Here is a 7,462-nt window from a genome sequence, read left to right on the forward strand (position 1 = left end):
TCCGTTTTAAGATTAGGAGTATATTCACTAATATATCAACTAATTTCATCAATTACAAATTTATTTTGAGCAGCAAAAGCATTAGCCACACCAAAAAGCAATCTATTTTCATTATCATTCCATTGCAGTTGAAATCTAATTTTTAAGACCATACAGAACTTTATCATGATCACAAAATCCAAATATACCTTTAAGAGGAACTGCCACAGTAAAACTATTACCTGCATTTGTATCATCATTATACATTCCTTTCCTTTGACGATATCCAGGGTCTGTGTTTGTTCCCGTTGACATATCAGGAATAAAACCTTTGACAGCCCCCTTTCCCATTCTATCACTAAATGAATATGGTGTAAATTTCATAATTTCAGATGTAGCAGAGACATAATCAACCACTTCAATTTCTTGTGTTCCAATGTACAAACAAACACAATCAAATATTTTCCAGAAGAAATCATTTACGAGTGTAGCATTTGTGGTATTCGCAGCAATAGTGAATGTAAATTTATACAGCAAGAAACTTTTGGCTGGATTCAAATAAGTTTGTTGATTATTTATTCAAAACTTTTTGTTCCATTTGTATTCCAGTCTGTTCCAGTTGTTGCATTTACCTTGAAGTAGTCTTCTTTTTTAGTAGAGTTTGAATATCTTCCAATGGTATCATCCAAATCATAGATACTATCAATTGCTTCCATACTTGTATTTATTTTGGAAAAAAGATGTTAAAACTTTTGAAACCCTGACCCAAGTATTTGAATTATTTTCTGTCGTTCTTGGGTAGACAACTGAGTTTTGCCTTTCTTAATTTCTTTTATTGCTTGTAATTTATGAGATTCCTTTTGGGCATCTTTTATACTCTTGAGAGCACCCACTACATTTCCCACAGCAGAAACAGTTGAACCAATTAGGTCTTTATGTTTAAGAATCGTTGAACCTATACCCATCAGAGTATCAATTATCCCATCTCCTTTTTTCTAAATTGATGTCCTACACCCCTTTGTTTCTTAGGTTTATAGTATCCTCTACCAAGATAAATACCTTCACCCTTGTCGTATGGGGAAAGGAACATCCTATCCCCTGTAATTATTTTATATCTTCCCAACTCGTGTTTCCTCACAATAACCATCCTATTTATTTATTGGAAAACTTCACGAAGGTGAATTCTGATGGATATAATTTCTCCATTAAAAGAAATCGTGCGATTATCTTGGTCGGTTATCCTAAACTTTACTCTGTGTATGGTTTTTCCTGACACAGGTAGATAAACGAGATTTTTGGGTTCCATATTGAATTTATAACCAATTGGGGTTGAGTATGCGCTGAATGAAAATATTGTATTTGTTCTTATTCCATCATTATAAGCACCATCAATCAAATCACAGTGAATTAATATAGAATTTATTCCTGAGGATATTTGAATGACATTATCACTGTAAAACGTCCCATTAGTTTCAATCTATTTTGAGGAGAAACCCAATAATTCTCCAAATGAATTATCAATTGTGAAATCAACCTTGTCGTCATTTTTAAGTTTAATCATTGATTTTGAAGTATGTTTTTGAATATCTATAACAATATTTTTTGGTTCATCACCCTGTTCTTTCATAAGGCGAGCAATTTCGGAAGATATTTGAGAAATCTCATATGCTCCGGGTGAAACTGTTATCGTTTTGTTTCCAATTCCCGGATTATAGCTAAACTTGTCATTTTTCTCAGTGATATTAAATAAGGTATTATAAGTTTCCATAGACAATAAAGATGTCTCATATTCTTTTTTTGCGTCAAGTTGTCGTGGATATGGAAATGAAGATGTGTGGTCGCTTGTGAAATTAAAACTAAGGATTGTGCTTCTCATCTTATTTAATATGGGATAAAATGTCTTTGTATTCACATTTATTAATTATTTTCATGTTCATCAACTGCGCTAAAATGGCTGATGCTTCATTTAAACAATTGTTATTTCCAGCCTTCTTACGACCGAACAGCAATAACAGTCTATTCACTAATTGTGATGGGTCATTTGGAAGAAAACTAACAACTGAACCAAGGATACTTAAAGCCTGAATAATGTGTTTCTCCTTCTCATTCTTCCTACTTTTGCCAGATAGACTAACCCTATAATTAAGAGAGTCCAGCAGATCAATATATACTCTATCATCCTTATTTTTCATATCCAATGGTTTATCAAAATACTTTGATTCATCCCTCACAGTTGAACCTTGTTTTCCATCTTTTGTTAGAAGAAACATTAATCACGGAGTTAGTTTAACAGGGGGTTGAGCAGAACTCAAGATCCTTTATTCATCATTAATTATCAATCCCTTTTCTTGAACAAGATGAAATATTGCTGGTTGTTCTGTTGGAATGAGTCCTGCTTTGGTTTTTGAATCTGCTGAATATTCTTTGTTTTGAATAGCCTTCACAATATAATCAGAGGGTTCATTAATCTCTTCCAGTTGTTGAAAAAATCCATCATTATATTCTAATTCTCCTATATGTCCTAATTCTTTCTCCGTCATTTGACTGAAATATTTTAACATTTGAAGTTTTTTTCGGAGTATTTTCAATTGTGGGAACTGTGGAAGCATCTATAATTTTTTCTTGGGAAGTTTTTAAAAGTGGTTTAAAAAATGTATCTTGTTTTCTTTCAAATGCTTCTTCATCCGTTAGTTTCTGTCTGCATTTCTTCTTTATGTCTTCCTGTTGTTTTACAACTTTTGAAACCAACTCTTGATGCTCCTTAAATCTTCTTGCTCTTTGTTTCGCATCCAATTACTTATTGGAAAATATCATTCACTGAATTATAAAGGTCAACAGGGAAATTTTCCTTTTCTTCATCATTAAAGTCAATGTGTGCAAATAAATACTTTTCTTTAAATATTTCATCAAATTCTTTATTAACATTAATACGAGTTGTAATTTCTTCTTCACTAATACCTGTATCTCCGCTTTTCACATGTTTACGTTAAGTTTCTTCATCAACATCAAAACCGAATGATATAATCTTAACCCCATTACCACTCAGATGTTTAATAATTTGTCTCATTCCTTCTGGATTAGTTTCTAATATACCAAGACCACCAGATTTTCGTATCTTTAACTCACTCTTGCAATGTGAATATTTTGTTGCCCCAAGAGAAACCTCCTCAAATATTTGACCTTCATTCCTCAATTTAATATGTTCCTCTTCTGAAATATAGTAATAATCTTCATCTTCTACTTCTCCAGGTCTTATTGCTCTCGTTGTTGTTGATACAATACAAACTACATGCTGCTTTTTAAGCAAATTTACAATATTTTCATTTGTACTATATAAGAACCTTGATTTATGATAAGTTTTTTTTTTTTTCCAGAAGCAGATTTACCCACAAGATTTATAATAACAGTTGTCATTTATATATGTAATTGTTTATAAAATAAAAAATATCTTTTAATGTCTCATCTTTTTTCACAACAATATGTTTATATTTTTCAGTCTTGTGCTTCATATAATCCCAAATTCTTTTTTACTACCTAATGTAGAACAATTGTCTATCCAAAAATTGTTTATATCTATTGAATTTAACTTGAATAAAATAAAAGTATTAGCATTGTTCCTTCCTTATTGAGCAACAAGGGAGTTGAAAGTATGATTGACTAAGATAAATACAATTACAAGAATAATGTCTCCTTCTTGTGTCGTAGCTATCCATTACCATTTGGTTTTTCTCATTCACACAATCATCAAAGATAACGAGGTTCTTTTTTGATTTATCCAAATCTTGGGGAGAAGGTATATCATCGATATTATCACAAAGAATACAAGTTATTGGCTTTGATTTCTTTTTTATATCTCTGTGTATCACAAAATAGTTGTATTATATCTTCAATGTTGTAATCATTTCGTTTGTTTTGAAGTTTAAATAAACCGATTATATCTTCTTTTTGAAGACCAGCATTAAAACCTTGTGAGAGTAGTTGATACTCATGTTGAAAACTTGACTTTGTGAAAATTATTAAATTATCATAATCTAAAAAGTTGGGAGTAAGGAACATGTTTAAAAGTAAGCAGGTCTTTCCACATCCGCTTGAACCAACTATGAGACATCTTATTGAATTTGGAAGATTTTTATGGTTGTTAAATTTTATCTTATTTTCCCAAATGGGTAAAAAAATCATTCATTTATATATTTGGAAAACAGGTTGTTTAATTTTTTTATTCGCTTTTTTGGAAACTCTATGTTTTATCCAAAGTTCAGGTTTAATTTCCAGATAATCCATTATTTTAGTCATACAATATCTTGTGTTGATATTTCCATGAAAATGACTCGTTAATAATATAAATCATCAATCCACGAAACATGGTCGTCGTTTGTTCAGTCTCTTCTCTTGTAAGAAAAGGTGTATTATCACCCTCATACTTTACATTCATTTCTCGAATCAATCTTGTAAAGTAATTAATTTTTGTGTCACTCTCAAAGAATTATATTCCTTTTTATATTTTTTATTATCATTAATTAGAAGATAATCACAGAACATACATTGTTTATAGGCTTTTGACTCTGTGTTTAATCCCCGTCTTTCACACGCAGGACAATTTTGAAATTTGTCATGTGGAGAATCAGGAAATTCAAGAGGCTCAAAATCTAGTAAACTATTCATATTTATAAAGTAAAACTATACTTCAAATAAAATTCAACTTCGGTATCATCTTCGGTACTTTCATTAGTGCTTTCACAATCATCTATAAAACTACTTTCATCACTATCGTTTGAACACAAACTCTCGGTATCATAACTGTTTTCTGTTCCAACAGAGATACTATCATCACTCTCATAATCTTCAAAATCTCCAGTTGAATAATGACTCATATTTAATTTGTCGAAAAAAACATTACCATCGATATTTTTATACTTGTTTTCATTAACAGATTCAATTCCTACATTTTTTATATTAAAGGGAATTTTAAAATGGTCCTTAACTACTATTGAACGAAATGTCATTTCACCTGCAATATAAACATCCTTTATTTCATCAGGATTTACATCTTTATGGTTGTTGAAAAAAATACAAATTTCTCCTTGCATATTACAGATGGTCTTATCTTTTCTTTCTGAAGCTTCATCCATGAGGTTTTTCTTTTTTGATACTTTTTCTTGTTTCATTGCTTTTTCTAGTTTTGAAAATATTGCCAGAAGGAGAGGAGAAACTTTCGTTCGAGCTTCTTTAATTGATGTTCTTCCAGATATACGAAAAGCCCTTCCACTGAAGGAAATCGAAGAACTCATATTATTCACCATAATTGTTTTTATCCAATAGTTGTTATATTTATCTTTATTCAATTTTACATCCTCGACATATTTCTCAGTATCTTTTACAAATGAAGACGATGATTGAAACTTGCCTTTTGTGTCTTTGATACATTGTATTTATTAAGTGAAAAAAGTTGGAGGATAAAATGGTTTTAAGCACAGATTCACCTATAAATGAAATGGAATTTTCATCAAGAAAATTTTATTTTACGCAAATGTTTTTATATAAATATGGTGAATATAATGTACTGCGACATTTGTAATCATGAATATAAATGTTATACAAGTCTGGAGACGGCGATGGTTCACGAGCAATGTACATGGTTCGCCTTTTTTATTTTTTGACCTTAGAGGGTACGCCACGGGCAAACTGGCGGGAATCGGGAAAAACATAAATTATGAAAGTTGTAGTAATCAAAGAGCACTACAAATCGACCACGAATTGCGAAATCCTAAACGTAGTTCGACTTTTTTTATTCTTTTATGGCGGGAATTGGGGAAAAACATAAATGATGAAAGTTGTAGTACTCGAAGAGCACTACTTGCATACCAACTTTCATGCGAAATAGTTGAAAACTATAGGAACTCGATGGCCAATTTATTGATTTTTTTTTTGACATTTTCTAAGTTTGTGACCTTGTGACCTTGACCTTGGGACGAAAATGAAAAATCGAGCTCTGTGGGGCTATGCAGGTGCCATTGGGCTAACCAAATACCGAAACCCCTGCCAGATTCGACAAACCCCCTCGGAGAAGATGTAACTTGAAACCGGCTACCCCGTAAAAACACGTTTTTTGGGCGTGGCTCCGCCCAAAATGGGCGCAGCATGCCCATTTGCAGAATAACAGAACTAGATCATGATATAAACCTCCCACCCAAATTTTATCAGGATCGGATCAAAACCCACGGAGCTACACTCGGGACAGACAGACAGACAGAAAGACACACCCATAACGAATATAGTGGTCACTTACTGACTCGTGAACCAAAAAAACACCTTCAAACCAACAAGCACACATTCAATCTTTTCAGACAAAGATCTCCACTTGACCAAGAAAAAAAACAATGTGATTGATGTGATAATGATATTCTTTTAAAATTTTTTTTTATAATAAACACCTTCAATCATGCAAACACAAGAAGAATGAAGAAAGGGAAGCTAAATTCTCCATTGAAAACACTGATGGGGGCATTCAAAGGGCATATAAAAATAAGATTGTTTCGTTTAAGACCCTGGACCATCTTCAATCATGGAAGCTGTTGATATGGTTAAACAAAGTATTGAAACTATAATTAAAAACACATTAAGTGAAATGAAAACTTTTAAGTTTTATATGGAAGTATAATTGAATATGGTAAGAGAAGGTGATGAAACTACTCCCGATATGAAGACAAACCCTCACTTTATCTCATCATTTCAAGATTTTGTAACATGTGATGTTTACGATGAACTCCAGAGATAAGAACAAGATGTTGGTAACACTGTAGTAGGTAGTGAATTTTCTATTACAAAAATAATCTTTTTAGATATACACATCTTAAAATCAGATCCTCTTCAAGCTTCTTCTTACTGTATATTGATTTACCAAAAGAGATAAAACTTAAGAAAGCAGTTATTAATATTCAAAACAAAGATAATAAATGTTTTCTATGGTCTGTTCTTGCTCACTTACATGCTCCACAATGGAATCCTGAAAGGATTTGAACATTATAAGAAATATGAGAATACATTAAATGTTAAAGATTTAAAGTTTCCAATGTCATTGAGAGATATTCCTAAATTTGAGAAAATGAATAATTAATCTATCTGTTAATGTGTATGGATTAACAGATACAAACAAAGTTCAGATATTAGAAATTTCAAACAACTATAAAAATGATGAAACACACATTGACCTTCTCTACTTTACTTCAAAGGAAAAATCACGTTATGCTTTTATCAAGATTAACCAAATCACTACTATACAAGAGAAAATGTAAAACGTATCCTTGTAAGAGATGTCTCAACTTCTTTCACACAAAGAACGATTAAATCAACATTCAAAATATTGTAGTAATCATAAATCAACCGTAATCAATTTACCAAAAGCAGGTTCAAACATATCATTCAAAGATTTTCACAAATCTATAAAACATCCGTTTGTGATATATGCTGATTTTGAAAGTATCCT

General features: G+C 31.5%; 1 protein-coding gene across 3 annotated transcripts in view; it reads left to right on the forward strand.

The window, feature by feature from the left end:
• The window catches only part of KAT5 (lysine acetyltransferase 5), a 90,605-nt gene extending 85,227 nt beyond the window's left edge, over window positions 1-5,378 (forward strand). For all 3 annotated transcript variants that reach the window (XM_085862219.1, XM_085862245.1, XM_085862240.1), the window contains one exon: window positions 5,157-5,378. The gene's annotated coding sequence lies outside the window, so the exon portion shown is untranslated. The remainder of the gene's footprint in view (window positions 1-5,156) is intronic.
• Window positions 5,379-7,462: the final 2,084 nt, after the last annotated feature.

This window comes from Eptatretus burgeri, chromosome 2 (assembly GCF_056783735.1).
Source record: "Eptatretus burgeri isolate ZD-2024b chromosome 2, Ebu_testis_v1, whole genome shotgun sequence".
NCBI lineage: Eukaryota > Metazoa > Chordata > Myxini > Myxiniformes > Myxinidae > Eptatretus > Eptatretus burgeri.